Source organism: Parus major, chromosome 11, assembly GCF_001522545.3.
Source record: "Parus major isolate Abel chromosome 11, Parus_major1.1, whole genome shotgun sequence".
In the NCBI taxonomy this organism is placed as follows: domain Eukaryota; kingdom Metazoa; phylum Chordata; class Aves; order Passeriformes; family Paridae; genus Parus; species Parus major.
In genome coordinates this window covers 16015922-16042603 of record NC_031780.1, presented here as the reverse complement: position 1 = coordinate 16042603, position 26682 = coordinate 16015922, and positions in this window count along the sequence as shown.

Genomic DNA, 26682 nt, shown 5'->3' with positions numbered 1-26682 from the left:
ACTCGAGGACATGTAAGAGAATTACACTTTTAATATTATAGTGCTCATTATTTTAATTAATGGCTGCGAGAAGTTGCTTGGAGACAATTTTTTAAACTTCCTGAAAAGATCATTAATATTTGATGAGAGGAAGAGCACTATCTCCTGGAGTAATGAATTGGTGTGTTATGAAACCCTGTATCCACACTTTTCTTGGGCAAAATGTGCTCATTGCTTTGACTCACGCTGTTCCCAAAGGGCTCCAAGGAGCCTCCACTGGAGCTGGGCTTTCCACCTGCACAGTCCTGAGCTGCTGCTTGCTGCCTTCTCCCTCTGCCTCACCTTTCTGGAGGGGAAGCTGGCTGGATTAAAACATGCCCTGGTTCTGAAATGTTGCTGTTGGGTGTGAAGAAAAACAAATTTACGTGGAGTAACTTGTGCACTGAGAGGCTGAGCCACACACGTGAGGCACCAAGGATTTGTAGCAGGGCTTGTGCGGGCTGCCAGAGACAGGACACATTTCCTCTGCTTGGCACCTGGACACGAGCACCTCTGGAACCACAGTCCTGTGGCTCTGTGTGCACAGTGGGTGCCAGCTCTTGTGTTTGCAACCAGCTAAATCTAGATGGAATTACCAAGATGTTGGTGGTCATTAAAAACCTCAATTGCAAGCTTGCAAGGACCAGATTCCACTGCTCTATTCACTCTTCAGCTGAGGTTTCTTTGTTTCTGTCTCTTTTTAAAAAATTTTCCCATTGTTCAGATAGTTCTATATGGAAATCTTCAGTCTCTCAGTCCTCCAGTATCTGCTTAAATGTTTCACCTTTGTCAGGTATCCACTGACTGCCTCACTGTCTATTCCTTCCTCTCCATTATTTATCACCCTTTGAACCAGCTCCTTTAGTGCTCCTTCTCTGGTTTTCTTCCATTTACAATAATCCACAATTCATTTTCTAATTAAAAAAAAATCCTTAAATATCCATTAAATAATTTTTAACTGGATTACGCAATATTTGTCTTATACAAAACCTATAAAGAGAATAGGTGATTTCAGCGGTCACGTGTGGAAATTCAGGCAGGAACCTGGGACATAAAGTCTTCAACTCAGACAGCCAAATTTTGTCTTTAAGGGATGGTGAAGAAGAAAAAACATAAACTATGCATACCCGTACCATTTGACCAAAAGAAATACTCCTGTCCTGAATTTGAAGTCAAGGAAGGCAGTCAGGCTCTTTTTGGAATTCAAGGTGGTATCTGGGCACTCAAAGTAAAGAACCTGGAAAAGGTATCCAGTTCAGGAGATTAATCAGTCCAATTAAGTTGGGCATCCAAACTTGGTGCTACCCAGAATCTGTAACTGTTTTCAGAATAAATCTGAGTACACTTTTTTTTTTATTTGCTGTATTTCCTGTTCATTCAGGATTTTTTAAATGAACCTTCATTTTCAGTTAACCAGTTAGATTTCACAAGGCAAAAATAAAGAAAAAAATTCATTTAATGCTGTCCTATTTTAATGACCGGATTTCTTTGTTTGGATGAAATGCACAAGTAATGACTGCACAAGATAAAAGGCATGAACTGAAATGAATACCTGAAAATTCTTGTAAGGATGATCTTTAATAGTTCTACAAGTTATTTTGAACTAATATGTTATGGTTGGTGTTTTGCTACTGTGTTGGTCTCAGTGGACATAATTAATAGAGAAGTTGTTTTTTATTTTTAACAAGAATATTTTCTAGTGCCCCTGAAAATGAGGGCATTTTTTCTAATTAATAATTCTTTCTGTTTAAAAGAAATAATATTCAGTTATAATAATGGCCACATTCTTTGCATGACTGGAAGCCAGCTGCTAAGCATACTGTGAAGTCCTGTCTCCAAAACCCAATTCTGAATGAAACTCTAAGCTGGTATAAACAGGCATAACTTCATTAGGTTGAGAGGAATTATGTTTGCCTGCTGCAGCTTGGATATGGCCTTTATTACCATTCGAGACATTAAGCATAGCAGAAAGTCACTGACTTTCTTGCTTTCATAAAGCTTTGGAGCTTTTGGATGGACTGTAAACAGGAATGGGGTAGATTTGCAATTTAATATTGTCTAATGGCACCATTTCACCCAAGGTGTGTTATTAAGCAACACAAAGAATTTTTGTGGCTGTGTGAGGAGCTCTGGAGTCATCGGTGCCTTTGTTGTGTGACATGCTGAAACTCATGTAGAGATTCATTTTGCTAATTATGTGGATAAAAAACTGTGGTGGGGGAAACAAAAGACTATTTCTCCTTCAATTAAATCTATCATTAAAATGTTTTTTTCCAGGACTGTAGTTCTCTCAGCACTTTAGAAAGAACAGTTTGTTCTCCTTGGTGATTTGGAAAGCAATGTAAGACAAAAGAAAAACCTTATCCATTAAAGAGGACACCTTCCCCTGTCCCATCCTCATCCAAGAGGGCAGATTTACACTGTCTGTATGCAAATCAAGAACTGATTATGCAGACATCCTTTCTTGGTGAGGCTTTACTAATCTTTCCAAATTGGTTATTTTTGTGAGGGGGTGAAAAAAAAAAAAAAAAGGCAGTATAAACATTTTGGTGAGGAGAGAAAATTTTTGTCTTGCCCTGTTCCAATATCTGTTAAAAAATAGAATTAATTATTTTTTTTCAAATTCCTTGGTACTGAATGTTCTCTGTCCTGCCTGCCTGAGGTGTTACAGGTGCTGCTCCATCTAATGAGTGTCTGAAGTTCTGGCAGCGCCCTGAGCTGGCAGAAATCTCCTGGCACACTCAGCCAGGTTCTCTCTCATCTCTTGAGGCTGTGCCTTCACCAGGCTCCAGCCAGGGCTGGAAGAGCCTTGGTGTTCTGGAAGCTTCTCCCTGTGGCAGTGCAGTCTGCAGCTGGCAGCTTCAGCAGAGCCTGTGCTCGAGTGGTCTCCAGCCCAATGGGACAGGCCTAAGAGGTATGAAAAGACAGATGTGTTTCGAGCAAATCTTGTGGGAACTCTGCCTTTATTCAGCCCTGGTGGCTCTCCCAACATCAGGCAGAGTCCCCTGTTGTGCCACTGCAGCAGGACACCCTGGAGAACACCTGGCTGTCACTGTGAGCTCCATGGAACTGTGTGTGGCACCAGTTTCACGTAACAGCCTGGGATGGATTATTGCTGGGAGCTCTGCGCTGGATTTTCCATCAGTCCCCCTAAAATAAAAACGGCAGAGAGATGAGAGGAGAGAACAAAACATGAAAAGCAGGCGAGTCTGACAGTAGCAGAGGAGTCTCTGCTGAGGTCTGAGCACTGAACTATAGAAAACCCTCACTGAGTGCCCTGCATGGGCTCACAGCTGAAAAATATTTACTGAGTGCGTTTAACCAAATGGATTTAAGTATACAGAATCCTCTGCAAAATGTCTCCAACTATTGGGTAAATTGAGCTCATTGTTTGTATGGTTGTCTCTGCAATCAAACTGTAATCATGTGTAAACTGTGAGCAACCATGTGCAGTTCATATGCAATTATTTACAAACTGGTTTTGTGAAATCCAATTGTATTACCAGTGGTAATGAACTTCAGAGTGTAATAGGTTTTTATCAACATCTTTAAAATGCTTCAGTGCCTTTCTTCCTATTTTAAACCTTTCTGAATTTAAAAATAGATTAATATATACTAAACATTTCAGGATTACCTTTCGTTTAGTGATGAAGTTCATGCCACAAAGTGCAGTGCCTTGTCATAACCTGCTTTTGCCATGCAAACTTGATCACTCCAGCTCAAACCTGAAGCTGGTATTGTAATTGAGGGTAGCAACTCTGAGGGCTGATAAACAGTGAGAAAAGTTTTAAGCTGTGCTACTTTCTTTTCAAGGCTGCTAAAAGGTGTTTATTGTGTGCCTCCTTCCCAATCCAAAAGCCTTTAAACCTTGAGCAGCAAGTCAGCACGGCTTTGCAGGTGGTGAGAAATGAATAGAATTAAAGCAATTTCTTTTAAAATTCCTCTTTTTACTTTCTCTAGGAAGCAAGTCACAAAAACTTCGTGGAGTTGTGAAGCCACCTGAAAGTTTCACTTTTGAGAGGACCTCATTAGTCTCCTCTTACTGCTTAAAGCACCTAAAAAATAAAATAAAGCTGTTTAAAGCTTTAATGCCATATCACCAGAGAAATCTCCAGCCCACAAACACATAATAATACTCTGTGATGGGGCTTCTTTTCCAAAGTTTCCCCATGCCTCACAAAAAAAGAGCAAAATTCACAGCCTGAGGCTCATGTCACGATATCACAGTTTTCACTGGCATTTTGTGTTCTGTGGATCAGAATGTGGTAGGAAGGTGTTGGAGTCACAGTTTTGGGAAAGGATGATTCTAACAGGCATAAATCCTAAGGGTCCTTTAGACTGTGCCTTCTGTAAGCTGCTGAAGCCAGGCCAGTGAGCTTTTTCTCTCCCTCACAAGCACCATGGCTGCAGCAAACAGTCCAATGGAGATGTAAGAAAATAATCAGATTTTTGTCCCCACATAAACCAAACAGCTGTGTAGTTCAACAGAGATCTATTTTCCCTGTCCTAGGAATAATCATCCCCACTAAGAGAGAACTGTCAGAAGAGATCCTGGAGAGGAATAGGGGGAAAAAATATGCTAAAGCAGGATTGGAGAGACTACTGGTAAATGTCACATGAGAAAAGGAAACCAAAGTCATCCTGATACTAAAATGCTGATAAAAAAAAGCTGTGCCTCTTATGAACTTCTTAATTTAAATAGTAGTTGTTTCTTTCCTTTCATGAGTATGTAAGTTCATTCCTGTTCTTACTCCCCAAAAATTTGTCTGATATGTCTTCAAAGAAAAATGTCCCAGGGCAACAGTCTGCTGCTAGGGGGAAAATGTCAAGGTGAATCTTGGCCATACATCATCCCCAAACGCTGAGGCACAAGGATTTCAAGGGGAAAGGTATTTATCATGTGATATTGTTCTATTACAACGACTCTATATTTCTGTAGTGCCAGGTGATGGATGCATGCTTGCTGTAATCATTCTCCTCCTGCAGCAGAGTTTCACTGCAGCTGCATCCCCATCACTGCGGCCACTGTGGCCCCTCGCAGCCTGGGAGCAGCACAGCCCTGGGCCAGGGCAGGCAGCTCAGAAACACACAGCACAAAAATGATTTACAGGGAGTGACAAGAGCTGGGAGCTGCAGCTTCCTTTGGGGGACTGGGAGGGGTGTCCTGAGTCCTCATCTCTCACAGGGTGGGTTCCAGCCCTGCCTCTCCTCCGAGCAGGACACAGAGCACCAGGTGACACCAGGAGAGCAGGTGACACGGACAGAGCAGCACTTCTCACAGTCCTGTGTTCAGGAACATTTCACCCCTGTTTTGGGGGGCATTTTTATTTGTTTTTAAGGCAACAGGCTTAATCCTGTTTTAACAGAAGTGGAGGTAGAGCTAGAACTGACCTACCCACCCCTTTCAGGTGCCCCTGGTAGCCAGAGAGTGTTGGTGTGAACTCCCAGTCTGTAAAGTCTCAGGGACATCAAAAAGGGAGGTCATGCAAATAACCCAAGAAGCTACTTACCTAAATAAGCTTTCTTTCATTAGGAAGTAGAAAAACAAACAAACAAAAAAAAAACTCAAGCAGAACTTGGAGAAACCTCATTTTTAAAAAGAGGGGTTTTTTTCTTAATGAACAAACATGATGAACAGATCTAATTTTTTGTGTGAGTACTGATTTGTCTGTGTGAGAACATTTACTCTTGTCCTTGAGTGCTTACTATTCCCAGAGTCATTTGCAATTAGATTGTACTAAAATTTTCTTATGTTTCTGCTCGTACCCATAACCTTGGAAACAAAATATTTTTAATTCAGATACTCATTGATATTAAGAATATTAACACTGATGTTAAATAATGCCAAAATTTCATAGTGCACAGGTATTTTCATGAATAAATGGGAGACTTTGTAAATATGATTAAGATCCTGCCAGTTGGACTGAATCAACTACACACACTTGTGGAAATAGCTACACTTTGTTTTTATTCACTGAGCTATAACTGCGCCTAATACAGCTTTTTTTACAGTTTTGGGTACTTTGCTATGGGAAATCTTGACTTTTTTTTTTACCTTCCCAAGGCATGTCTGGTTGAGATTTGGGACTTCAGATAAAAATGCTCTCAGCACAATTTTGGGAGATGGTGGGAGTACCACTGAGCAGAAAATGTGTATGAAATAGAGCACAGCTGAGAGTGAATGTGAAGGAGATTTCATTCCCTCATCCCTGCATCAGCTCCAGTGGGTTTTTACCCTGAGCCACATTGTAATTGCTAATTTTTCCCCCATGGCAGAGCAGAGCCTGCTGCACTGCCTGGATGGACAGGCAGGTGAGCACTGGGAATAGATCCATGGCATCCCTCTCTCTGACAGCAAGGAATGACTTCCTTCTCTAGGTTAGCCTCTCTTCTAGGCAGGTCCTGTGTGTCTGCAGAGTGTTTTAGCTGCCACACCTCGTTCTCCTGGCAAACAATCACCAAAAAATAACTGCAGAGAGATTTCAGAGAGCTTTCCTGTGGTTCCCCAAACCCACTTAGCAGAGAGTACAGGGGAGGGTGAAATGTTCCTTTGTCTTTATTGCCCCCAATGTTGTTCAAGTCAGGACCAGCTACGTTTTTTGCCTTGTGTAAAAATCGTGCACTGACTGCCAGAAAACTGAAATGGGAGTATTTCATTTCATTCAGAAGTGACCTTGCTAGAGAGGCCTTGAAATCTATCAAAATATGCATTTCTATCATCCTTAAGAGATACTGCTCTTAAGTAATTTGATTGCAATGGAGATAATAGGAAAATTATTTGAATCTTTGCTTTTGCAGAGGAATGTTTGGCTATTATTCTGCCTTTCTGCATCAGGAACTCATTCAAAAGAAATCTGTGGAATGGATTGTTCAGCAAACAAGGCCAGTTTGTTTTATATCAACAACATATTCAGGCTTGACATGGTTCCTGTAATACTGCTTCTTTTGTCCCAGTGCAAGGAAGGAGGTAGACAATTTAGGGTAGGGGGTTTTTATAAGCAGTGGATTTTTTTTAATGTCATGCACATTCTTAATTTACAAATTTTGGAAACATTTGCAAACACTTATTCCATCTTTTAATGACATAAATTAGCTAGTAATTGAGATAAACTAAGAATTTGGTTTGTACTTTCAGGCTGGATTGAAAATATGATGACCCCAAAACTCCAAATGGAAATCCTGTAAATACTCTCTTGGACTTCCAAAAAATTTGATGTGTTCTCTTTTTACAAGTTAAAATTAGCAGCAAAGAATGGCCCATCTGTGAGACTTGATTTAGATGGGGTCAAGCTCCTTCTTCCTGCTGTACTGTACAGACTAAACTGTAAATAAAGCACAGTTTTATCTACAATCTCACCCTGGAACCCCAGCATTGTCACCAGGTGAATTCCCTGTCTTTGGAATCTGGTAAAAGTTCATGCAGCTGAAAGAACTTTTGGTTTAGGACTAGATCTCAGTGAGGTGTGTGAATGAGAGCTCTGCAAACCAGGACTGTCCTTTTGGCTGAGGGCCACATTTGTAGAAGATTAAGAAACAATGAAATATATCACTTTATTCTGCCTGAACATTTCAAAGCAGCTTTGGGTGAAAATTCACATCCTTTGTGTTTGTTTCTGGTTTGTTAGTGGAAGGTTTAAAGTGTAATAAAGCAAATGAGATTCTGGTCCTCGGGTCAGGCTGAAGATTTCAGTGATATACACGATGTGGCTTCATGGTTATCATCTGTTTTTTTCATGTCTCACGAAGAGATGTTGAACTTCTAACTTTCTGAAAGAAGGGTATTCTTGTACTCTTTGCTTCCCTATATCTTTGCACAACACATTTTCAGTCCCACTGGGCTGGCACCAATTGCAAGAATATGTTACTTACGTTCATTTTTTTGTTTTACCACAGGTTCTCTAAGGAATTTTCAAGCTTGCAAGACTATGAAACTATAAAAATGAAAAAGATTGGGGAGTTTTAGGCTGTATCAAAGGTACTTTTCATGGCTTATGCTCTCTGAGAGTCATGCACAATCAGGTTTCAGACAGCGCTCAAATATATCTGGAGTCGGTATTAAACCACTGACTCCATTATCAGCTGTTGCAGTCCCAGGGTGGCAAAAGGAGGCCACATCTTTTTGCTCATACAGATATCTAAAAATGTTGGCTATTGTGGGATTTCATTTAATTCACACCATGGAAGAACAGGCAGCCTGGAAAAATAGATTTGTTTTGTCCATTGGTGAGTTACAATTTTGTCGATTTTTCTGGGAACTCTTGACCCACTGTTCCTGTTCCTCTTGCCAAAAGAGGATGAGTGCTCTGGTGTTGGCATTTGCTGGACCATTACATCAGAAATCAAGAGAAATGTGGGGAATAGTAAATCTTGCTTTCCCAGTGGAATAGGGTTGATTCAGACCAGAGTTATCAATCTCAGGAGTTGTTTTTAGGGGACAAGGCCACATTTGTGTCGTTGCAGTGGAAGGGATGAGACTCCCCTTACTCCTCAGAGGTGTTCACCAGAGCAAGGTCTGACCCTCAGGATCTGATCTGTCTGCTTGGGAAGCACATTTAGGTGCCCAAAGAGGGACACTGGTTTTCTCCTGAGTCCCCATTTCCACCTATTCCTCCTGCAGGAGAGCCCTGTACAAACAGCACCTGGGATCACTGAACCCAAGGCTGAGGTGAGAAGGGACCTCCAGAGGTCTTCTTGTCCCACCCCGCTGCTCAGGAAGGGTCACCAGGATCAGAGAACTTTTGAATATCTCCAAGCATGGAGACTCATGACTTTTCTGGGCAACCTGCACCAGTACTCAGTCACCTCCACAGCAATCACTGGTTTGTGATGTTCTGGTAGAACCTCCTGCATTTCAGCTTGTACCCATTGCCCTGTCACTGGGCACCTCTGGGAAGGTCCTGGCCCATCCTCTGCACCTTTAGATCTTTATGGACACTACAGAGATCTCCCAGCCCCAGCTCTCTCAGCCTTTCCTTGTATGAGAGGGGCTGCAGGCTCTCAGTCACCCCAGTGGCTCTCCAATGCGCTCTCTCCAGTAGCTCTGTCTCTTTCTTCACCAGAGAACCCAGTATTAGAAACTGATTTCCATGTTTAATTCTCACTTGTAGTCTTGCTATGAACACCTTTTTTCCCCCTCAGGTACACATGCACACATTGTTCTCAGGAAAAAATCTAAATATCCACATGGAAAATGGTCACATCCCCAAGGCTGCCAGAGCTCCAGGAGTGTTTGGACAACTCTCTCTGGCATGGGGTGGGACTGCTGGGGTGTCCTGGGCAAGGACAGGAGCTGGACTGGATGGTCCTTGGGAGTCCCTTCTAGCTCTGGATATTCTCTGATTCCGTGAAAGGAAAACCCAGTTTATGTAATGGCAAACATCCAAATTTTTACAAAACCTGTGCCCTGTTAGAATGGAATTCTGGAAATTTAATAAGCATTGGATGTTACAGCAGATCAGTTTAATCAATGAAAAAATATTAGCATTTTTCTAGGCACATGGATGGAGCAGAACAACCTATCTCCAGCTTTTTGGTCTGAGTACAGGAGTGCCTTTTCCATCTGATAGGAACTCTTTGAACACTTGTTCTGACTTTGGGGAAAAATCCTCTTTAGACTCTCAAGTGATATCTTCAACAATGAATAATTAATTTTTTGGAGTGAAAAAATCATTGTAATGGAATTGACCTTTCCCTATAGCAATAGGTTCAATCACTTCCATCTGTCACAAGTTCTTTGCAGGGTTTTAATTAATGGTGAAAAATGTTTTCTCCCCATATCAATGTGTTGTTTAGAATCCCAAACACCTGAGTGCTTCATAAGATTCTGGCAATACAATAAAAAAGAAAGGGAAAAAAGTAAAAAATCACCAAACCTTCTGAGATCAGGACAGATTTCCTGGGGAAAAATCTGGAAAGCAGTAGAACCCCTATCTTCTCCCAGTTGGTCTTGAAGCCAGAAAATAATGACAAGTAATCAGTCTTCCCCAGCAGGCTGGGAACTGATGAATCCAGCTTTCCGAAGAGCAGCTTTGCAGCAACATGGCCACATCCTTTTAGAGAGCTGTGTGAATTACATCTATATGAAAATGGCTTTTTTTTTTGGCCACCCACATCCCAAAACTGATAGCGTTAGCAGCAGCACTGCCTGGACTGCTGCCACAGAGCTGCAGCGAGGTCTGGCTCCAGCAACCAGCTGCACAGATCCTGCCTGCCTCTTGCTGCCCTGTCAGCAGTGCCTGGAGGGCAGGCACACACCCAGGGATAGCTCACCCCCTCCTCTTGGGCAGCAGAGCAGCTCAGCAGCAGCCCAGAGGTGGCTGGGGCACAGGGAGTGAGCTTGGAGGTCACTGCTCACCCCACCCTGCGGGGCTGGCTGGGCACACAAGGCAGCAAAAACCTGCAGCATCCCCGGGGCTGCACGTTCTCCTGCCTCCTCCAAAACCCCAGGCAAGAACATTCCCTCACGGGCTCTGTGAGTGTGCCATGTCACTGTGTGCCATGTCCCTGTGTGAGTGTGCCATGTCCCTGTGTGAGTGTGCCATGTCACTGTGAGTGTGCCATGTCCCTGTGTGAGTGTGCCATGTCCCTGTGTGAGTGTGCCATGTCACTGTGAGTGTGCCATGTCCCTGTGAGTGTGCCATGTCACTGCCATGGGTGCTGGAGTAGAAATGTCCCAGAGCTGCCTCCAGAGCTTTGCTCCTGCATGTTGACCATGAATGGTAAATGCACTCTCTCCCTTGTTCACACTGCTGTTCCTGCACAGCAAACCAGAGTGACTTATGGCTGTTTCAATATAAATGTTGCTACCCAGCTTTCTGGTAGTTCATGATCTTTGCATTTAAGCTAAAACTACTTCAATTTTCCCTGCTGCTTGCAGAGGTGAGTGAGAGCAGGGTTCTGCAGGTGGACACGAGCCCAGCAGTGAGGCTGTCCCTGCAGTGGCCCAGCAGGACTGAGGACATCCCTGGGAAGGGACAGCAGGGACAGGGCTCTCTGCTTCCAGGGGTTCCTGGGGGGCTCTGCTCCCTGGTTATCCCTGCTCACACCCCACTGCCCCCCAGGCACTTCCCAGAGGCTCAGGTGTGGCTCTGAGGGGTGGCTGGGCTCTGTTCTCAGAGCAGAGCTGGGGGTGTAACAAGGCAGTGAGGAGGATTTAGCTCAGACCCAATTTTAGCTCTTGAGCAAATAGCAGCCGTGCTGCCAGCCTTCATTACATCCACAGACAGATGGTCTGGACTGAGAGACCAGCAATTAATGTACAATGTGTTCTTTGTTGGCACTTACCACAAAGGCATTTTTTCGTGTGTATAAACTGTCTCATTCTTAAAACTTATTTTGTTTTGTGACTCTAGTGCCTATATGGGGCTGGAGGGAAATAATAACTCCATGTAGGCATTAAGTGGAGGAGTTGTTCTCTTTCTCTCAGCTTTCATTCAATATTCCAATTACTGAACATAGTTTTTATTTTTGAAACACTCCTTGTTATCGCAGTCAATTCTCCCTAATGTATCTTCTGCATTAAAATGAGCTATTTTCCCCTTAGTATCCATCTTAAACTGGGAATTTTATAATTTCCATCAGGATCTCCTACATGGGGAGGAGAAATTTAAGTCATTGGAGTGCCTGCATGCATTGGGTCCAGATGTTTGCCTGGGTGAAAATCACTGAAGTTTTGCAACCTGACAACTTTACTCATTACTTTTTTACATTATTTTTATCCTCCAGCTTATTATCAGATCCTTAATTCATTCCCTAAGTAGAATCCAACATGAAGTGAGCCAGATGTGTTCCTCAAAGCCATTCCTGGCTGCCTGACTATTCCTCAACTATTTTATATCCTGAATCCTCCTTTGGTTAGAGCTCTATATTTTTAGATTTCATTCCCAAGCTTACAAATCAGAAGCCACCAACTTTCCAGGATCCCTGTAAAATCCAGGGTGCCTGTGGAGGTCAGTCAGCACCTGGCTGGATGTTGCATTTTTTGCCAGCTTCAGGCTATAATTTGAAGCAGAGGTGATGATCTGCAAAACCAGAGACATTTTAATGCCTCATTTACTTGATCCTATCCGTTCTTTCAATGAAGTTGGAAGTTTTTTTTGAGCTCTGCCTTTGAGGTATTTGGGAACTTGTTTGATCAGGATGGAAAGCCTCAGATGCTGAGGACATAAATATGTGATCATGTAATCAGAGTCTGCATCATGGGCAAGAGATGAGATAATGTTCTGGGATTGATTTTCTGAGATGTCTCCCTCCAATCTTTTTTTTGGTCTTTTTTTCACTTTTTAAGATTGAGTTTTAAATATGCAGTAAAGAATGCCAGGCAGATAAAAGTTTGAACTGTAATTATGAACTGTTATAGGTAAAAATCCAGCTTTTCATTCAATAAAGCAAATTTTCTTGGGAACATTCTTTAACATCAGAGATGGATGCTGTTTATTTACAACCACACTTATTTACACTGGATTTTGTAGGAAAAAACCACTGTTAATACCATTAGGAACGACCCTTTTTTAAACATTTGTGGTTCAGTCCTCAGGTTAGATGCTGTTCCACTGGGAATGTTTTTCCTAGTACAGCACATTTTTTCACCTCAATTCCTCACTATCAATCTATGGCTGATGTTCCTAAACTCCAGATTGTTGTGTAATAAGGAGAAATAAGTACTCATTGTTGCCAGATGCTGCTAATGTGGCTTTTCCTGACATTGCTTGTGTCTTCTAAGACTGGGTGTATGTGTGTGTGTGTGTCTGTGTATTTTTTGTAGAGTTTTTGCTTAGCTTTGATGGGGGGTGTGTGTGCTTGGGTTTTGTTGTGTTTGTTGGGGGTTTTTTTAACAACATCAATAAATTCTCAGCTGTTCTTACATATTCTTTAGAAACAGATCTGTGCCTGAGTGATAGACATATCCTGCTACAGTGATGCTCTTCAGCTCATGTCACATTGCTCATTGTCTCGTGGAAGAGATGCTTTTTGTGTCTAGGAACTGTTTCTTGTAATTTATTTTTTGTCTCCCCTCCAGCCCTTTTCCCAGGATTGATTCAGTCACAACTGCATCTCTTAAAAGAAAGCATTTAAATTTGAGTAATAGAATTTCCCACTCTCTCTCCCTCAGTGTCCTGTTCTGCAGCAGCCTGAAATAAGAGCAACAGAATGTGAATTACATGGGTTGAGGGCTCTGCTTCACCCAGGAGCACATTCCCTTCATCCCTCCCCTGGAGACAGAAGGAACAGCCCCAGAGCAGTGCCTTGGTCCTTGGGATATTGCTGATCCTGAAAATGCACTTCCCTGTGAGCTCTAATGAATTGATCAGTCCAGCAGCTGCCTTACATATCGAACAAAATACACTTTCCACACTTTGGACATGGGGAAAAAGGGATATAAAGGAGGTATGGCCTCCTAAATCAATCCAGCTAAGCCACCCTCACAGACACCTCATTGAAAGAAAAAAAATTGTCTCCATTCTCTTCTACATCATGAAAGTCTTTATAGTTCTGTGCTAGCTTAAAATATAACTTCAGGACTGTGGAAATTCATGGTGGTCTGCAGTGAAGCCTTCTAGGACTGAGATTATCTGTGAGGTCTCCCAGGCATCTCTTGTGTGTCCTACATATGGAACAGACAATATCTGCCTTGGGGCTGAATTACATGGGACATATCCATATTTATGAGCAGTAGCTCTATTTTAAAGCACTTACCTTCATTCCAGAATCTGAAGGCCATAAAAATATTAATTTATCAATTATACTGTACAATCTTCTACAAAATTTGGTAAAGGAATAGTTTTCTGTACAGAGTAAACCCTTAGCTGCTGTTTTAGAGGTGAGCAGGAAGAAATCCAATGGTAACCACGCTTTTCTCCCCACAGCAATTCAGGCATTACTCTGTGTCCCACTTTGGGATCTTTAGCCCACTCTGCTCATGGACACTGAGGCTGAAACACACTTTGATTTCAGAGTTTAACACACCTGGATTTTGTTTGTATAAAAGAGTGAGGGATTGTCATTGGAGTAGTTTGTTCACAAAGCCCCAAAACACAGGGCTGATGGAGAGGCTTTCCACCTGATTCCCTTGGTAGGAGAGGGATATTCCCCATGTCCCAGAGCCCTGTCAGAGCTGCAGAGCCTGACTGGGGTGGACATGATGGGAAAAGCCAAACTGGGAATGTCAGTAAGCACTTAGTGGTTTGTACATAATGCCAAACTATATTGTTAATATGGGATGAATAGGGACTTGCAGGTTAAATTGCTCTTTTCCCCAAGTTTAGTGAGCTTTCTGCCTGCTCTCCCTGGACAATGAGATAAGCTGGAAATGTGTGGGTTCTGCTCAGTGGCACACACTTGTCCTCAGCTTGTTTGCAGTTACTATTTGTTATTACTCTTGTTAGCTACTGATCATCCCCATTACCTGTTGTGTTCCACCCAAAATTCAAACCCACACTGACTTAATGATTTCATTTGGGATTCAAACTCTCTTTCCATGCCTAGGGCAGCCAGCAAAGGACCAGATCTCTGGATTATCTGGATGACTGAGAATCACTTTCTCATTACAGACTAATTTACTATGCTGGAATCTCAGCACACTCTGTTTTACTACCACTGCTTTATGGAGGAGCTGGCAGGAGCATTAACTCAGCTGTTGCCACTTGGAGTGTTTGCCTGGCTGCTGAAGGCAGGAATTCAGAGCTGGGAGCAGGGCTCAGCTCTGGGCTCTGGGATGCTGCAGCACAAGGAGGGGACTCTCAGGAGCCTCCTGTGTGTTTGCACTGTCTGTAGAAATGTTCTGCTGAAGGTCCTGCAGGGGGGAGAGGGAGCACAAACAGCTGGGTGCACAGCCTAATGGTTTTTGTGATATTCACGGACCACCCCTGAAACAAACCTTATTTTAAAGTTCCCAATATTTAGCATTAAATTAAATTAAATCAGGATAACTTTTTTTTTTTTTTTAACTTCATAGACTGCTGCATAAATAAATAAAATTGACTTTTTAAAATGATTTATATCATTGCTGTAACATCAGGCAAGGGTTTGTGGTTGGCCTAGGAAATGGCTTTTTTCTCAGTTTGGAAGCTGTTGCCAACAGAGCTGTAGTGACCTTTAGGTTACTACAACTCTGCTTGTTTGAAAAAAAAGATATTAAAATAAAATCTGGTGTAAAGCAAAGCTTCCCAGCCACAACCCAGCTCCATTTGATTCTGTAAGAAAAATGTGGCAAGGCTGCCTAAGCCCCCATGGAAGTGAGAAAGTGCAAACTGGAGCCAGGCACCTGCTTGGCTACAGATTTGTTTTTCCAGTGTGGGTGGTGAGGAAGGGGTAGAGATTCCCCAGCCCTGGAGTGGTGCTAAGGTACCCAGTAAAGGGTGAAAGTCCCACAGCTCAGTAACAAAGTTCTTGCTTTGCTCTCCAGTGGTTTAGGTGTTTGGGGACTACAGACAAAGATTATCATTTATTTCTCTCGCTTCTCTGGCTAAAGTATAGAATTTTTGGAGAGAAAAGTAATCCACTTTTTTAATGACATTATACTGATGGATATTTTAGTGTTGCGAACATTAATAAATATCCTCAGAACTTTAAGATTTTTACAAGCTTGGCCACCTAAAAAGTGGTTGAAATTTTTAATAATGTCTTAAAATGCCTGGTCATCAACAAGATAAAGGGCATATCAAACAGGATTTAATGCTTTTGAAATGTCAAATAACACTGATGCCTTAAAACAATACGAGTGTTTTAATTTCTGTGGCATTTTAAAGAAGATAACTTTGCAATTTTATTGCAGGATGTAATGTGCAATTGTTAAAACATCATCAAACTGATTGCTTTATTTGATTTAAAATGTCATATTCAGTATGGTGGTTTTCACTCATTAACATTAAACTTGGGGAACCGTATGTTAAAACAATCTTGTCTATTGAATGAGCACACTCAGTTAAATAATATGGGCAGAAAAAATGTGAGACTTTCTACTAAGCACTTTTATCCCCATTTTTAAAATCCTCTAGAATTCATTAGGACAAACCTAATCCTGCAAATGGTAAATCATTCTATTTATAGATTGCGTGGCATTTTGATATTAAAATGCATAAAATCTGCCAATAGTTTAGAAATGAGGCATCAGCAAAGAGGATTATTGGTCTACCTAAATAATAATACAACCATTAAGAGGATAACATTTTCCAATTGCAATTACATGCCTTAATTTTAAAGAAGCTATCATTTACAATAATTTGGCAGATTCAGTCCATATTTCTTTCACAAATTTATTTCTTCATTATGCCTCAAAACAAATTTATGGTGCATTTATGTTTGTGAAGATAATTTGCTTAGTTTATTGTGAATGGAAATCAGTAATTACATACAATCTCATTTTCTACAGACATAAAGTTAATTCATGGTAGTAATTTTACACAGAATATTAGCCTGTGTTAGTTATGATGAAAATGTTACTGTGGCAAATACTCTATTGCAGTATAATTTCCTTGGACTTGGTGAAAAGGAAATACTGACTTAGTAAATAACACTTAACTCATCGATTTTGTGATAATTTTGGTGATTCTAAAGATGTATTAATGATTATAGGGAAAATCCTTATGTGGGCCTAAAATCAGAATTTCTTTTGTGAGTAGGGAATGGTAGCTTATGAAAAAATAAACATTTCAAGAAGTCCAGCAGCAGATCAGCACTGCCAGGTTCTGGAAGTGAGTCTTTGATATTGGTGATGAAAGTAGTAGATCCCAATCTCCAAGGAATTCAAATTGAATCCCTGGATTTGGAGATCTAAAATGGCCAAAGCTAAATAAGATGTCTGGAGGCAATGATTCTATATTAACATTCCAGACAAAGCTTTTGCTATAACCAGTCTTTTCAAGCATGCTGTGTCTGAGCCTTTTGTGGTTGATATTAAAGGAAATTATATTTAAAAAAAAAAAAGAAAAGAAAAGAACAAGAGCTGTCTTCTTTTGCTCATATTCTGGATATTTCCCCAGAAGCATGAGCAGTAATTCAATGTAAACCTAAATCTTTTGCCCTGGACATTTTTTGGGTTTACAGTGCATTCCTCCAGTTCTTTGATGGAAATTCCACCTGAGAAATGGGAGGAAAAAACAAATTATTTGTTTTCTCCCCCACCCCAAAAAAAAAAGCTGTTGAAACACAAACATTTCTCATAGAAGGGGGAAACAACAAAGGAATAAGACTTTATTTTTATATGACACTTTATTTTATAGTATTGTCTGTACTGTTGGCCTGGCCTTTGGATGTTGTGGTATTCAGTGGCAGAACTCTGTGCTAAGATGTCATTTGCCTTACATTGAAGCAAAAAAAAAAAATCATTAAGCTGCTTTGGGAATTCTGAAAAAATTATCTTTATTTAACTGTTCTGAAACAGTTAAATAAGGATAATTTTCCATTTTGGAACAAAATTCCTTGGGGATTGGGTAGTGGTAGCCCTCCAAAATCGATGTTAAAGGGAAGTGTTGCACTCCCAGCTGAACAGAAGGAACACAAATCTGTAATTAGCCTTTATATCACAAAATGTATGAAAATGTTATACACTGTAAAATATCTGCCATCTCATTAAAAGCAAATGAGGTCTGGCAAACTCTGGATCTGTAGGATAAGATTATTTCCAAAGTGTTTTGCTGTTAAGAATTTTTAAAGGGACCTTTGATTTCAAGGCCTATTGTCAGTATACCTGTTTGTAATCCATGGATTTTATGGAAGTATTTAATTATTTAGCCTGAAATTGCATTCAAAATAAAGGATGTGAAGCTCTCATGGCTTTTGAAAAAGTTAATCTTCATCTTTTGGGTTGATGTCACAAAGAACTTTTTTGACCCAAAGTAATGCTATCAAAAATCAGGAATTCCAAAGGGAGGAGTTTTTTCCATGGGCAAATTCCTGCTGCTGTCCAGCCTGAGCCTCCCCTGGCCCAGCCTGAGGCCGTTCCCTCTGCTCCTGTCCCTGTTCCCTGGCAGCAGAGCCCGACCCCCCCGGCTGTCCCCTCCTGCCAGGGACTTGTGCCATCCAAAAAGATTTATTTTAAAGGAAATTTTAAAAAATCAGTATGAAATGAATTCACTTCGATAAGACCAAAGTCCTTTTTTTTTTAGCTTAAAACCTGATCTTTTCTACTTTGAATAGAGATAGTGTTTTGGGGTTTTTTTCTCCTCCTTTCCTGGTCTTGCATTCTTTGTGTATCATGTAAAATATGGCTTTATGGCAGAGATGGCCCTGGAATGGGTTCATGCTGCTGCTATCAGCCTGAGTCATTGATTTTGTTTGGACTTCTAAGTGCTCCTAGAACACAAATTAAGAACAATCATTATATTCTGTATCTGTGCATTCTCTTCCAGTAAGTTCTTGAAACTTTTAAATCAGGCACAAATATTCATAACACCTAACACAGAGAGCCTAATATCAGTTAATTTCTGCTTTAACAGAAGAAATAAATAGCACCAGTAACCAGCTGCTTTATAACCTGTCATTTGAGCACAGCAAAAAACTGATAAGTCAACAACTTATCCAAAGGTAGAACTTCTTATTTATAAAATAATGAATTACAACAACACTGAGTTTTCAGTCTATTTTATTGTCTGTCACCTTCTCAGTCTTCCCTTTGTGCTTAGAATTTGAATATGGGAGGTTGAAATGCTTAAGGGAAATATCTTTAAATGAATTGTGCCCTAGAACAACTGCTGTGGAAGGGTAAAGCCTGAGAATTAAAAGAATGAAATCAAACAGAAGCCATAAGAAAACCCTTTAAGTTATATGATTTATCTTACAGGAGTTTGTATGGGTATGGATAAAAATGTAAATACTGAGAAATGTTTCCGTTTCAGAGTCCTGATGAGTTCTGCATTTTGCCAAGAGGAATGAATTCCCAAGTGTACAATGTCCTGCTCCATTTCTAGGGGAAATCCTGAGGAGGCAGATGTCACTCTGTTCCTTAAATCTTCACAGTCACTGGCCTTTTTTTCATCCAAACTCCTACATTGCTGTATATTCAGAGTTCTTAAGATGTGAGGTTGTCTTTTGAAAGGAATCTTATGTGTATAAGTATATACACATTTAGTAAAAACTAGATAAAATATTATGTAAATCAGAATATCTCAAGGGGGAGATGAAAGCAATTGGAGACTGCAACATGTCACTCCAGAAAAACTTTTTGTTCAAAGAAATACTTGTATTATTAGTTCAAAATTAACTCAGAAGTGAGTATTTCTTTGAGGAAAGGCTTCATGGTCTTTGAAATGATGCAGCAGAGCATCAAAACAGTCACAGTAATAACTTGTGATGTTGTGGGTGCTAACAGAGCTATCTCCTCTTAGGCAGAACTTTCAAACACAGTGGATTTTGGGTTTGGTTTTTTTGTTTTGTTTTTTTTTGGTTTTTTTTTACAATTACAGAATAGACTTCTTATAACTGAAAAGTGGCTCAAGAGAAACAAAATGAGACTCAGTCCACCTCTGCAGTGGTAAAAGATTTAGCATTCTAAAGTATTCATTTTAACTGCTTAAAAATAAATAGTAAGGAAAAGCTCTGTAAACTGATTGAAATTGAATTTTCAAGCTATTAAAAACTTTAAAAATGGAATCATGACACAAAGTTCATTTCCTCTTATCATTTTCAAATGAAGCACTGTAATTTCTGTCAAGGTGGGAGGAGTTTTTAGGAAATGCTTTGGAATGAACAAGCTCCATCTTGGCTGGGAATGTCCATGAACATGTCTTGGTTCTATCCCTGCTTCTGCTGCTGTAAAATTACCTTGTGCTGCCACCCTGACTTCTCCAAATGACAGGGAACTGGAAATACTCCACTGAGCCATTCCTGGGTTGATTCCAAAGTCATTGAACTTGCAGGAGTTCTCTCATCCCTGCCATTTCCACGTTGTCTGCTGGGGTTAGGCTCATTTGTGAGCAGGCTGTGCTGCTGCTGTGGCGCCTGCTAACCTCAGCCACGGATCAATGTGCTAAACAATGAGCAATCAGCAGCAAATGCAAGGGCTGTGCCCGAGAGTTTCCACTCCAAGGGCTGGCAATGCATGGCTTAGCTGGTGTGAGATGTGTCCTGCAGAACACGCGGAGCAGGGCAGGTCGATGAAGGAGCTGCTGCTGTAGAGGAGCCCCAAGTGTCTCCAGGAGCCCCTGAAGCACACACATGGCTGCAGGCTGGCACAGAGCCTGCCTGGAGAGAGAACCACACATCCCTGCCTGGAGAGAGAACCACACATCCCTGCCTGGAGACAGAACCACACATCCCTGCCCGCCCTTTATCCTCTTGTAGAGGCTCCAGCCCAACTGGAACTCCTGACCTGACACAGTTGTTGTGTTCCTCAGCTGCTCCTCTTGAAAGGCATTCTGTAACGAAGTGGCTCACAAAGGCGATGGGTTTTGATGTAGTGAATCAGAGAATTGCAGAAAAAGACAAAATCATCCCTGTTAGTTCAAAGAGGAGTGTGCCAAAAGAACAGCTTCGGCTCCAGGTACACAGAAGCCTTGCTGCCTCACAGCCACTTAGACTTTCATTAGTTTATTGATTGCTCCCAACTGTTGCAGAAACAGTTTGGGGCTGGAGGCTCAGGCATTGTGAAATGGCTCTTTGATCGCTAGCAATTTAAGAATTCTGGTGGCTAGCAAAATGAGCAGCCCTAAATGGAGAGTTTTTGCTGTATTATTCAGGGAGGAGGGGGCTCTAAGGTGAATATGTACAGACTTTGGCCACACACACCCTTAGGGAGCCAGTGTGCCCCTGCTGTGGGACACTGTCTGCTCAGGTTGAGAATTACTGAGAGCAGAAAACTGGCACCAGGGGAGAACCTGACTCACACAGGCTTCAATAAGACCTGGAAGGTTTTCATGGGATGTAGTGAACCAACCACTCTTCCATTCAGAAGGTGGAGGCACACTAAGATGTTCTGCAGATGAGTTTAGGTATTGTCTCACTGCTTAAGTCTTATTGTCCTTCTGCAGAGAGGGGTGCACTCAGCACCTGCTTGAGACCCAAGTGATGACAAGGCTGAACATGTGTACTGCTAGAAGGTTCTAGCAGCAGGGCAAGGCCAGAATTTAGGTTTTTATGCCTTTGCCTAACAATAAAAGCATTTTACTCTTTACCAGCAGAAGCTCAAAATCATTTCTATGGCACAGAGCAGTGTTATGTGGATTCCCCTGGAGCTGTGGAGGAGCTGAGGCCCCAGAGCCAGTTGATCTGCACTAAAGTGCTTTGCCCAAGCAAAAAGAGGGCAAGCAAGAAGCCAAGCTCAGGCATCTCCTAGAACATTATACTCTCCCACTCTCCTAGGGCATTATACTGTGTCAAGGAACTCTAGGGAACCTTGTTACTGCCAGGATTAGAAAGGGAAATTGCGAATGATAGAGGGATATAAAAATTGAAGTTCACAACTTAGGTGCCCAAATCCTGTCTCCTCGGTGTAGTCTGCTGCTGGGAATCTGAGCCTCTCTGAGTGGCAGCTTCAGAGCTGCTCTTACAGACCTGTAATTGGTTTTCCTTCCCTTACAACGCCTGCAGACTTTCCTTGGACATGGAGAGGTTTCCTGCAGGTCATAGGCATATTTTAAAACCAGTAAAATGGAAATATTTTTCTCTTTTTTTCCTGTGGCCTGCTTAGATTATATTTATATCTCTATCTAAGCCCATTCTATGTACTAAAATTTTGCTAAAGGTGGTTTGCTCTCCTACTTGCAAATTTCAGGCTTGACATTGGGTGGGAATAAAGTCTTAGAGAGGATATTACAAGTGAGTAAAAGGGATTGTCCACCTCTGTGTCAGGATTCACTTTAGGAGTTTGGGAAATACCTGGGACAATAATCCCAGTCTGGTCTGGGACAGTTTCTAAACACTGTAAAAATACTCATTAACTGATTTCTCCCAGTGCACACACTTCCCATCCCCTTCTGTATCCAAGTGCAGGAGCTGGAGCTGCAGGTCAGGGATGTTTCTTTCCCACATTAACTTTGTGCCAGCACGAGAACTCCACACAGCCTTGTCATAAATACTTTAAATTTTGCTGCTTCACTCAGGGTTCTGAGTGAGACTAAAGTGAGCCTCCAATGTCTGACACAACCCTTTTAGTGTGATTCTGACTTTTCCACAGAATGCAAACACGTTTCCTAATTAGGGCTAGGACCACGAATAGGCCATTATTCTACATGTTTCCAGGAGGCTGTTCTGCTGGAGAATAATAAAAGGGCACTGGAAAACAGGTATCAACAAATGAATGTAGAATGGTATATTAAATAGCCCACAGCAAATGCTAAGTAAATATAATAAATCTTAGATTGTGATGAAAGCTGTAGCATTTGGTGTTGGTGGCAAAGCACTAATGAGAGGAGTTTGGGAGCTGCTGAGCTGGCAAATGCTGGAAGGACCGAGTTTGTCAGCCTGTGACAGTCAGCAGCCTGCAAAGCAGGGCTGTGATCCCAGGCCAGTGCTCTCTGATCCCCCTGCTTGGGCTGCAGACCCTTGGAAGGTGGGGTTGGCTCCCAGGCTGTCCTCAGGCACTGTCCAAGCTTGCTCTCTGCTGGGCCAGCCCTGTCTGCAGTGCATGGGATGATTTTGTGCTGCTCCTGGCTACCTGTGACTTGTGCCAGTGTGAAACCTCTGTCCATCCTACACTCAGGAGAAGTGGCATGTACATTTAAAATCAAGTTTTCTACAGGATTTTTATTTCCATGTGCCATTTGCACAGCAGAAGTGTGTTTGAGGGGACCATCACAGCATTACTGCTGTGTGGGAGGGCCCTTTGCTCTTCTCAGCTGAGCTGGGGGCTGAGCCCTTCAGAGCAGCAATCTGTGCCAGGCTGGGGCTCAGGACTTACAGGGATGCACCAAAAGAGTCCAAAACACCTGAACAGAGACATTCTGTTCTGGCAGTCTCACTCTGTGAAGCCTGAAGCTTTACCTATGTTTGTTGTTTTTGTTTGTTTTTTTTAAGTTTCTAAATAATTAAATATTGCAGGAAAAAAACCCGACAACAACATTCAGCTATATCTATATTTATATCATCTATATCTATATCTATATCATCTATATCTATACCTATATCTATATCTATATCTATATCTATACCTATACCTATATCTATATCTATCTAGATATCTATATCTATATCTATAACATTTATATATAGATATATAGATATATAACAGTTATTACAACTTGTCCTTTTCTCTGTCTGGGCATAGAAAAGCAGGAGAAGGGGACCAGGGATTTCAGTTTGCTTAGTGCAAAGCAGGAATATTCACCTGGTCTTTAAGGCATTTTATTTGAGTTTATTGACCCATTTACACAGCAGCAACAAAATTTTTTATGAAACTCTGAAAAGATTTTTTTAAAATTATTTTATCCATCTTTATTATTTCTTTTAGAAGAGCTGTGTATTTTTTGGGGGGTGGACATCCTACTTGATAATCCCTCAGAAGATGTAACAATTAGCTTGGAAAAGCAGTGTTGAGGTTTTGGTGTGTAAATTTGATGTCACCCACGTAGAGGCAAATCAAGATAAACAAAGATAAATTATTCAGGCCAAAGCTGTCCTTTCTGTCTCTGGCATGAGTGAAAGAACACAGGCTCAGCTCCTACTCTGGGACCAGACACACTTGTATTGTCACTGTTGTTAATTCTGGTGGAGCTTTGTTGGTCCCTGGGCTGCAGTGAAAGCCAAGTGAGATTGCAGCTAAGCTGGCATTACTAAATGAAAGGAAAACCAACCTAGAGTGGGTAAAAAGAGGAATAATTAAGGAAAATTACATAAAAGAGAGGGTGGCAGGGGTTAATATCTCATATTTCAAATCCGCCACATCTGGCAGCATTAGGTGAATTCGAAACACATTGATGGCAAACAAGACTGCAGTGTCTGAACTTCGTGCTGCAGTGCTTGCCTGAGTTCACTGCGCATTTCTTGTTGTGCTTTTCAGATAAGCAGTGTCTCCCAAAGGCTTGACTTTTCCAGTATTTAGCCAACTGGAGGTTTTTTTGGTGCTTTTATTTTGAGCTTCTCTGCCAGTTTCAAAAACCTTTCAGCCTCTTTGCCTTGCACCACCTGATTTTACAAAGTGCCTTTCATTCCTCCTACTCCTCCAGCCATGCGAGTGAATTTGGCTCTGTGTGAATGTGTTTAATTTGCATTAACTCTCACACCAATTTGTGAGACAGGCCAAATGAGATAGTAGCACTGTTTGGAAGCCTAGGCATCTAATTGGCAGCTCTGGATGCTGGACTGCAGCCTCCCCACCTGTGTTCTGTGAGGCTGGGTAAGACCTGTGCTGGTCCCTGGTGCTTTCTCAAACAGAGCAGGACGCAATTTGGAGTTATCCAACTGCAGGGATATGCAGGTGGTTCATAGGGAGGCTGGACAGGGACTTTTCCTAAGGGCATGGAGTGATAGAAGCAGGGGGAAGGACCTTAGACTGAAGGACACTGGGTTTAGGTGGGGTTTGGGGAAGGAATTATTCCCTGGGAGGGTGCTGAATTCCTGGCACAGGATCCCTGGCAGTGCCCAAGGCCAGCTTGGACAGGTCTGGTCAGGGGGCTTGGAATGAGAAGATCTTTGAGGTCACTTCCAAGCCAAACCACTCTGGTTCTGTTGTGTGAGGAAATTTTGAACTTATGTGTCATTGGAAAGGAGATTGACTTCATAATGCATGAATGCAAAATTCAAGAATTTCATTTAGTTCAGATTCCTTCACCAGCAGGAGAAGCAGATGTACCTAAAATATTTTACTCCCAACTGCCAGCAGAAATCCAGCATATATGATGGCACTTTGTTTACTGACAACCTTTAAGGTGTGTGAATGAAAAGCCATGGTCTCTTTCCCTCTAGGGGAGAAATTTCAGTGCCATCTTATCCCTTTATTAAAGTAAATTCTGCTGGTCTCAGCTCAGTTCTTAGTGACTCTATTCCATATTAGAAATTACTGTATATAAAAAAAAAAAAGGACAAATTGACAGCATCTGATAGTGAGAGTCCTTGGAATTGAATTAGCTCCTCTGTCAGGACTGAGGTCGTTGCTGGGACAATGTAACAAAATAATTTTGTTCAGTGGCCTTTCACCGAGAGCCAAAAAGTCTCTGTGCTTTGTTTTAGTGATGTCAGGGAATGGCAGAGCAGAGATGCACAAAAGAGTGGAGTGAGAAAAGCTTTCCATAATGAGAATTAACTACACCAAGGTTTGTTTTCAGCAGGGGGGAGGTCTGACCTGCTCTGGAGGAAGATGGAGTTGGTGTTTTGCAGTTTTGTAATTGGAAATGACACCAATGACATCAGAAGTACTCTGATTTATTCTTCACTTGCATAAATTATCCTGGGGCTTTATTTCTCTCTCTGTGCCTTCCATTTTCCACTGGGTTAGACTCAGAATTAAACAGAAGACACTCTTAGGGTAACATACCTTACAAGACAAGGCAGAAACCTTCTGTGCCTTAAGAATTAGATACTGCAGGGAGCAAGCAGCTGAAATGTGTTAACCAGCCAGCTCTGACCCCCACACAAGGCCCATCCCATGTTTACCTTGAATCTTGGGGTTTTTTGTTGTCTTTTTTTTTTTAAGCCTACTCACATTTGTTAACACCAGAAGAGTCTGTGATTTTGTACAGGTCTTTACAAGCTGTCTTACCTGCACAGCTCCCAGTGATTTGTAGCTGAAGAGGATTTTTATCTTTCAGCAGTCTTGATCTAACACATTCTGCCCTCATGTACTTATCAATATTCCAAATAATATGATTCAGAATTTTAAAATAATAACTGTTGTATTTCTTTCTTCTGCTTTCTTCTTGCTCTAACTTATGAAAGAAAAAGCACCAACCAAAAAAACCCCTAACCTGCTGTGCTTAGGTGTTATAGGCATGTTCTGCACAATGATTTAACTGTTCTTTCCCTAGTTAATATTTTATTACTCATATGTAAAACTTTTACCATCTATTTGATATACATGGAATAAAAATTTTATTCCACATTATCCACAAGGCAGAAATATTGACATGTTCTTGTATACTCTCCAGAAATGAGGCAGAGCTGGCTGAAAGCATACCAAAGAATGAAAATGGCAAGTAATACACTGAAATTTCAAAAGAAGGTTTTTTGTTGTTTTTGTTTTTTTGAGCCTGGCAAGAAACAATTACTAGGTTGAAATTTGTAACCTAAAATGGAACATTTTTCTGGTCTGTGCTGTGCTATCAGAATGTAAGTGTCAAAAGGAGAGATTTGTGAAATATTTACCTCACAAAGAGAATGCTCTTCTGGGAGATGCTTAATTTAGTAAAAAACCTTCCTGGTGGTGAAATCCAAGGCAGGCAATTCAGATCTGGCACTGCAGCCACTGGGATGTCAAGAGTGAAACTGCTGTTATAATTAGCTCCTTGATACATTTCAGAAAAGCATTTTTGATACAAACCCAAAAATTCCTATTGCTCTCAAAACATGCAAAAATCCCAGTCTCCACTGATACTTGAATTCCCTCCTGTCCATTTATACCTATATCAAGGCAATAATGCAGCCCTGGATTTAGTTCTAAGCCTTGTTCTTTTAATCTCCTTCCTGAGAACATTGAGAAAAAAGCAATAACCAGTGTTTAATTATCTCCTGCAGCAGTAGCTGTGCCCTGGGCCAGGGGAGGATTATTTGCCTCACATCAGCAGTCCAGGGGTGCTCTGT